We start from the raw sequence: 8,796 nt of genomic DNA, 5'->3' as shown, positions 1-8,796 counted from the left end.
CCCGAAGCCAGCCCATCTTCTAATGACTATGCAGATCTGCAACTTGACCAGCCTGCTTTTGTCCCTTGCCCAGTGATCAATAAGGGAGAAGAAAGCTCCCCATCATCTTATGTTTCACTGTCTGCTGAAAAGAGAATCCCTCACAGTTGTCAACTAGGCGCTGAGGCAGGTAATAGCTCCATTCTCAAGGATGATATTGATCACCTCAGTCTTGATATTTTGAAACCTGCTCAGGTAGCCTCCACACAGATTGAAAAGGCAACTTGCCAGATGGCAGAGGAAGAGGGTGCACAGTTTGGGACTCCTCCTTGGATGAGGACTGTTCTAAGCAAGATGCAGGAGCAGATGATGTCTTTGTGTCCTCCACACATGAACACATTGATATACCTTTTATACTAATTATGCAGGCCACAGATGAGAAAGACAAGTACACAGCCACCATTGTTATTCAGCAGGTGTACAAAGGTTCCCACAAAGAACGTCCAAAGAGGAGAATTTACAGAAAGGGGATGAAATTTGATCCATATCTACCAGATAAGGTCAAATGCCCTAAAATCTTTGAGGTAGAGGATCAAAGCAATCCAATTTTGTTGATCTATGATGAACCGGTCGAGAGAAGGATAAACAGTTTTGATGGCCCAGTAGATGGCCAGTTTTTGAATATTTGTGTTGTTTAAAGTTCTCAGGCCTTAATGATTATAAGAATTTTCTTTTATAGGTTTTAGTGTAGACTTAATTTGACTCCATGCCCAATGGATACTAGGCAATGTTTTTAAGCTAGTTTTGTATGAAGGCATTGGTCTGTAGTTCTTGAGACCTCACAGGGAGGATCTCATCCCCAGAAGGAGCCAATGTTAGCTCTGCTACAAACTTCAACATTTGGAAGACCAAATATCAGCTCAGCCATGTGTTTATGCAGAAAAGGGAGCTCGCAGAGGTCATTTACCTTCTTCTCCTTCATTTTCACTTATCCTCACATCCTCTGCTATCTCTGTTTTTCCTCCATAAAGCCTCTCCATTCCCCGTTTAAACCTTCCGAAACCCAACAAAGTCCTTGATAGCCCCTTTTCTTTAGTCCCCGGGCGCTTAACCTATGAACCCGCGCCCATATAACCCTCCACCTTAATCATAGTCGTTGATTGCCGCGCCTCGATCTAATGGTCTCCGCCTTTTCCCCTACACGTTAAACCACGTTCAGTTTCCCCACCGTCCGACCGTCTGTCGCGTGATCCGACGGCATTCGCTCGTTCCATACCCGCAAACTGCCTGCTCGTTAACCTGCGGGGAAAGCAGTTTCCCGCCTGTCACATTCACCACGCGTTGCAGTTCCATTGCATCGTGCGCCCGTTGTACGAATTCCGCCCTCCCCCGTAAGTGGTGCGGGAATACCATTTACCGCCCATCCTGCCTGTCCCCGCTCGCTATCCCCCGTGCACATCTTCCGCCCGATCACCGTCGGATCTATCCGTCCACGATCCGACGGCTCACGATCGTCGGTTCCGCCTCCGCCCGATATCCTCCGCCGACTATTTCCCGCCGTTGATCTGTGCGATCCAACAGCCTATCTTTCTCCTCAGTTCACTCACACAGTCCTCGTCCACAGCCATTCCTGACTCCCGAAGGACGAAGGTGGCCTGCATTATGTACCTGGCGCAGTTACTCCCCAACGAATGCATTCAACAAACATTATGGCCGAGGTAAAAAGGACAGAGTCTGAGAAGGTGGACGCATTTAATAGTTATGGAATTTTGTCCTCCACAACACTCCACCTACCCGAGAAGGACAACAGAGCATCCAAGAAGATCAAATCCATTCACTGAAGCAGACAGACCACACTAAAAGCTCTATCAGATAGTTAATGTGGTTGGTGGTCCATTATGACCCATCCACGCATAGAATAGCAGAGCATTTTTGTATCAACCTCTATATATACCCAGAACATATATGGGATGATGGTTGATGGTTGTTGTTTTGATGTAAGGTTCAACTTCTGGAGACTGTAACTACTGTGATACCTGCAGCGTCTGGTCTTCATTTTCAGCTAATACAAGCTTCTTTTATTATTAATTGCTCACTTTCCACTTTCTACTCTGTTCTAGGCTGTGCATGTTATGCATCTTTCATGTGCTCTTGATATTTAGCATTAGAGGGGTTGTCATCCCACCTCTGTGTTAGAATCTAGTATGTATCATTGAATGTGTTATGCAGGTTTCTGTTTACTTAGTGCCAGAGAGCTATCATCCTGTCTGTGCATTAGGAAATAGATTTGCAGACCTCTTTACTGGTTGCAGTTGGCCATCACATGGTCTTGTGCATCTGCTGGTGTGGTCAATATTCTCCATGTTCACCTAATCCTCAAACTGTGAGTAATTTGCGGTCTAAAGCCTTGTAGTCTAGGGGTGTTCACCCATGTCTGGGGTTAAGCATAGTAGAAGTGGTTGTCTGGCTTGAATATGCATCATACCTTCCATTCATCCATTTCCAACATTTTGTTGAGTTTGTAATGTTCCCGAGCATCTCCGAGATACAACCCAGGAGAGTTTCTTGGGGTGATAACAGGACCCTTAGTCTTACAAAAATTTTGGGGTTGTCAGTGCTCTTATTCAGTCTTTCAATGACACAAGCATCTTTTTCTTTGGTAAATTCTAAGTCTTAGACTCCTCATGTGTTCAGTCATGCAAGTTAAAAGTCAGTGAAATTTCCTAGCTTAGAGGGGAAAGAAGCAGAGGAGTGGAGGCAATGTGTTAACAAGATGGCTTCCAGTTTTAGTATTCTATGGGAAGATGAAGATAATATTCTTTACTGGTCTAGAAATTTGGGTTCTAGGTTTATCACTACAAAATTGGGTTATAAAACATGGTGTTCAACCCAATTCAATGATGAAGTGTAGTGGTGGGGGAGTTTTCTCTGGAAGTTGCATGCTCCATTGAAATGCAACATCATGTTATGGTTATCTTTGAACAATAAGTTGCTAACCTAGGATAACTAATTGAATAACGGTTGTGTTGGTACTAGTTGTTGTTCATTGTGCAAGTCCCGCAAGGAATTTTCTACTTATCTCTTTATCTCTTGCCCTTATAAAGTTCATGTGTTTTAGTTGGTTAAGTAGGAGTTTGAGTAGATTTTTTCTTAGTCTATGGCTTCCCTGGGTCAGTGTTTGCAATAATGGCTTATGAACAAATTTGTCACTCAATACGAAGGGTTCCCAAGTATTTTTGGGTTTTTCATTTGGTGGGTTAGGAAGTAGAGTATTTTTAGAAACTTTGTTATTCTTATTGAATTTATAGAAGCTTCAATCAATAGAGTGGCCAAGGAACACACGGTGACACTCAAAATCAAGAAGCTAGGGACTTTGATCATGCTTGCTTTGGAGGAGGATATTCCCTAGGGTTTTTTTTATGGTGTAAGAGAAGGTCATCCTCCTATTTATGGGGTGGGTGTGGTCTTGTTCCTTTCTCAATATCATTATGTTTTTGTTAGATATGTCATGGGTAGGGGATTTAATAACAAGGTAAAATGCATGGCTCTTTGAACTTTGGTTAAGGTAACAAAAGATAAGGAATCAAGAAGCTTAAGGTATTGGGTTGTTCTTAGATTGTCATTAAATGAGTAAGAGTATTTTAGTGGAATTTTTGCATCTTGGCTTTTCACTATAGATTATTCAAGTGTCCTTCATGTCTTTTGATTGGCTTTCTTTCAAGCACATTTACGGGGAATTAAATTGAAAAGGTGATGAAATTTCAGAAGAAACTTTGTCTCTAAATAAATAACGTTAAAGATGATTCTATTTTGTTTATTAAAATTTTACCTCCCAATTAATGCTTAATTTTATTTCTTTATTTATTTATTTATTTTTATTTTTTTTATTTTTTTTTATTTTTTTTTATTATTATTTTTTTTTTTATGTTTATATAAAATATGCTATTAAATATAAAATTCCATTTTGTAATTTAAATTTGTAAGAATGGTTAATTATTTTGAACATATTAATGTTTTTATAAGATATAAGCTAGAAATATTTTTATTACACAAAAAAAAAAAAAAAAACCAGTTTTGAAGGGAGAAAATTGGTATGAAGAAAAATGGTATGAAAGAAGATAACTCTAAATGAAAGCAAAATGTATAATCATATCTAAAAACAATACTATTTGATTACAATTATCAATTATGGATTGAATTAAATAAAATAAAAAATAGTATTATTTAATTACAATTATCAATCACAACTATTTAAAAATAATATTTGGAATATTTGGAATGTATGATATTTTAAATTAACTAAAAACATAATGATATTTTAAGAAGTGTATATAACATTCTTTATATATATATATAACATTGAAAAAAAATGAAAAAAGAAAAAGAAAAAATGTGAATGGAAAAATAAAATAAACACTTTTAATAAAATATGAAAAATAAGGTCAAAAATCAACATTAAATAAATAATTAGATAATTTATAGCTAAAAAAAATTAAAATGTCAAAATACTACTTTTGAAAAAAAAATGTTCTTTTTTGCACCATTTTCTGAAATAGGAATAAAAACAACTACTAAATACTACTTCTAAAAAACGAGAACCCTTTCGGCCATGTTGATAACTATGTTGCTCCATGTATATAACCAAGTTCTTTGTCTGGATCTAAGGGATTAACCATTTGATTTTTGTTGCAAATGTGTTTTAGATCACACCTTCCCATCGACAGGCTTTTGGTCTCTGTAATATTATCCATAAAGAATATGGAAGTGAAGGCCTCCACTTGTCTCCCCAAGTTTTCTTCTCCATTATATATGAAGGACATTTGATTCTTGTTTCTATCTATCAATATGTTTGTTTGCCCTTGTTTAATTTGTTAATGGAGTTATTCTTCCTCTCCCGTTGTGTTGTTAGATGAGGTAGGCTTTACCACCTTTAACAAATAACTATTTGTCCTCTTTCCTGTAGAAAGTCACATCACTATCCCATAAGTAAAGGCCACCAAGCATAATTTCACATGCATCTAGTGACAAAACTTTAAATTCCACTTCAATGGCACAATCAACATGAACGACAAATCTTTTTTTGCATTTCTTGGTGATTCTTATGGTTTATTTATCTACCTTCCAACCCAACAAGCATGGTTGTACTAAATCATAAGTTTGTAAGCCAAAATCATCTACAAAGGATTTAGTAATCAAATTACATTGATAACTCTTGTAAAACAAATCATTTACCTTGCCCCTAGGGTAAGCTCAATTGGTAATGGTCATGTTATGAAGTATTTTGTTAAATATGTTATCCAAGGTTCAAACCCCCCTTATTTAGTCCATGAGCCATGTGTTGGGGTGTGTGTAGTTTCACTTAGAGGTAATAGTGGCAGTGGTTGGAATCTTGTGTCACATGAATACGAGATTGACCTAGTTGTTGATTCCTCTAGTCACAAGAAATAAACATTTACCTTTTGGTCCTTCATTTGAACTTTGATTAAAATAGTATATTTATGCCTCAATTTGTTCTCTTTCCCTTTTGGGTTATTGCAACAATTTTTTAGTTTTGTTTTGTTGGTATCCTCTCAACCCTCCTATTACTGCCCCTTTTTAAAATCCAATTGAATGTAGAGAGATTTCTTACTAGTTTCATCTATGCTTTTCACGCTAAAAGATTGTAATATCCTTTAGATATGGATCACTTGTCCTCCAAGTTAATTCACCACTACCCTGGGCTCTTATAAAGAGATACCCAACACCATGGCCCACTTCTAGAATTTGGTCAAGTATTCTTGTACACTTTATTCTTGATCATGTTGAAGGAGTTCAATTTTAGGAGTTGTTCCTCTTCATAGCCTATGGGATAGGATTGATTTCAATAATTTCTTGAAATCCTCCAATTTTGTAACCATGGGATTTTCACCTAGCCTCAATGCATCTAAATAGCTAATAAAGTACATCTAAACATTTTTTTGTGTTTCTTTTATTGGATAAATGTTAAAATAAACTTCCAACCATTTTAACTAGAAATTGAAGTTTTCATCATTAACTTTTGTTTTCTACATGGTTCACGATCCTCGGAGATCGGTGACCAGTACGTCCATGGAATAACTATACCAAGCATATATACTAGAAAGTATCGCTTCTTACTAGCTCAACCACGAAGCCTAACCTCGAGAGTGTTGAGAGAATTGAACTAGTGACCTCTCAATAGCAGAGGTGCTTTAACGACAGGGACTCGACCAACTCAGTTAATCCTCGAAGCTAGTTTTCATCATTAAGTTGACTATCATAAGTTGGTATTTCAAGTTTTTCTTCAACCTTAGATGAAATACTGGAAGTTGACGACACATTGTCATTATTATTTGTCTCCAAGTGTCTTGCCTTTGGAATATTCTAGGTAAGCCTTTTCTTCTTCATGCTTACTCTTTATTGAGTGTCCTTTCTTATCCTTCATGACCAATAACATTGTTATTGTTTCAGTCAATGCGACAAATTTCTTCCCCAACCACATAAACTTAAATTACAAGTATTATTCATCATGTTCTTCATGAGAAGTCTTCTAATTTTGGGTCTTTTACACCTTTGTAGACCTCATAGAAATGCATTTCCACTTGCTTAGTACCCATTATGGGTGTTTACCATACAAGTTGTTCACTAAGTATTTTCCAGTTTGGGCTTTGATATTATATGAATCATAAATTATAAGCATATGGCTAGTCTATCTTGCTAACATGGATCCTTTGTAGAATCAAAATGGTATGTCTCTAAAATTCATTGTCAAATCGAGATCAAGCTTCTCAAAATACCACTTCATTAACAACAATGAATATCTTTGTTCCTCTCTAGTTCTTTTTTTTTTTTTTTTGGAGTGCCATGCTCAATGCTTGTCAGGACCCTGAGTTTGCATCGCCGCCCCAAGGTGAGTTGAGTTCCCAACTGAGCACCCTTGAGACTCCTTGATGAGTTCAGGTCACACACGCCCAAGTCGCACCAAGGTGACATGCATGGAGTGTGGACACGTTACATCAATGGGTGAGCGTGAAACGAGGGCGTGTTGGAGAAATAATATGGTCGTCTCATTGGTCATTTCATTGGCACAACTCAATGACGCCCGTGCCCATGGACATGTCCACACTAAGGTGGTTCGCCCAAGCACTGTGTGGGGCATTTCTTGGTGTACACAAAAAAGCGGTGGGTGTGCAATCACAACTCTAATTTGAAACGACAGCTCGATACATTGGGAGGGTGTCGAGCCATGGCCAGGGTGTTGCAATGATGAGGCAAGTTAGATATAAATATGAGCTAAGGCATGGAGGCAAAGCATCATCACAAGGAATATCACAAGACAATTCGCAGGGCGAAGGTCTGTGATATCACAGTGTTTTGAGGCAATGAGAAGGCACGAAGAAAAAGATGAGAATGTGCATCGCCATGCACCCGCCCAGGGTGGGAAGGGAAATTTGTGATTTCTGTTGAGATTTATGTGTTGGGAAAGCCAAGGGGTGCACTCGTTCAGGCTATAAATAATTTTTATATTTTGAAATTATAAATTGAGTGTTGTGACCCTCTTGGGCAGCCTCCCATTTGATGTACAAAACCAAGTATAATAAAAAGGTGTTCATTTACTTAATAATCTATTGGCATGACTTGTTGGTTAATTTTGATATCGATTTGTTGCATGATTTATGTTCAAGTTTATGTTTTCCGCACATAACACTCAACATATAATAAATAAGAAGTTGTAACTAATTTAAAGAAGAGTGCAAGCATATTCCAAAAGCTAAGTAACTGTTAGTTGTTTATAACACTGTGATGAACCTTGTTAATGTTGCACGCCCACGCTGGTGCGATCGTAGGGTCGTGACTGATTGTATCAGAGATAGTGAAGGTTCAGATGTGATGAAGTGTGATGGAAACAAGGTATCTATGCAGAATAGTATTCTTGAGGGAAAGGATGACTAGTTACATAGTTTAGGTTTTGTTTACTTGGAGATCCATGGGAGGGTCGTCCAAGATTTAGTGGACACACGTACCGTGCATAATTTTATGATGATAGTCTGGCGAAAGAAATTGGGGTACAACTCACCCCTAAGCGAGTGGAGTTCAAGGCAATGAACTTGAGGGCTAGAGCGTTGGGATTGGCAAGTGATGTGTCGGTTCGAATTTCATATTGGCAAGGTTGTTTAGATTTCACGTGATGGAGATGAACAACTTTGATATGATATTGGGGAAATACATTATGAAGGGTAACAAAATTGTTGTGATATTTTTCTGCAATGAGATACTTTTGATTGGTGGCTCACAAACTTGGACTTTTCCTACCCATCGACAAAGGAGGGAGGTAAAGGTACAACACGTTTCTACACTAAGTATGAGTAGAGTGATGCAGAGATCAAATGTTGAGACATATGCAACCATCATTAGAGAGATTGGGGAAGATGATGGGATGGGGACGCTTGTTCCGACCGAGATTTATGATATATTATACAGATATGCAAATCTGATGCCCGAGGAATTGTCGAAAGTACCTCCTCCAAGACGTGCATTTGACCATCACATTGAGCTAGAGTTGGGGAAGAAACCACCAGCAAAAACTCCTTATCGCTTGTCTGGGCCGGAGTTGGAAGAGTTGAAGGACCAATTGAAAGAGTTGGTTGATGTAGGATTCATACGTCCTTCATGGACCCCATATGGTTCTCCAGTATTGTTTCAAAAGAAGGACACGAGTGAATTTCAGATGTGTTGTGATTATTGTGTTTTGAACAAGAAGACATTCAAGAAAAAATATCGCCTTCTACTTGCAGTAGATTTTTTTGATAAGCTTGTGAA

Source organism: Pinus tabuliformis, chromosome 8 (assembly GCF_031772625.1).
Source record: "Pinus tabuliformis cultivar Carrire ecotype Pingquan chromosome 8, CPIR1, whole genome shotgun sequence".
NCBI classification, from domain to species: Eukaryota; Viridiplantae; Streptophyta; class Pinopsida; order Pinales; family Pinaceae; genus Pinus; species Pinus tabuliformis.
This window is presented reverse-complemented; position numbering follows the sequence as displayed.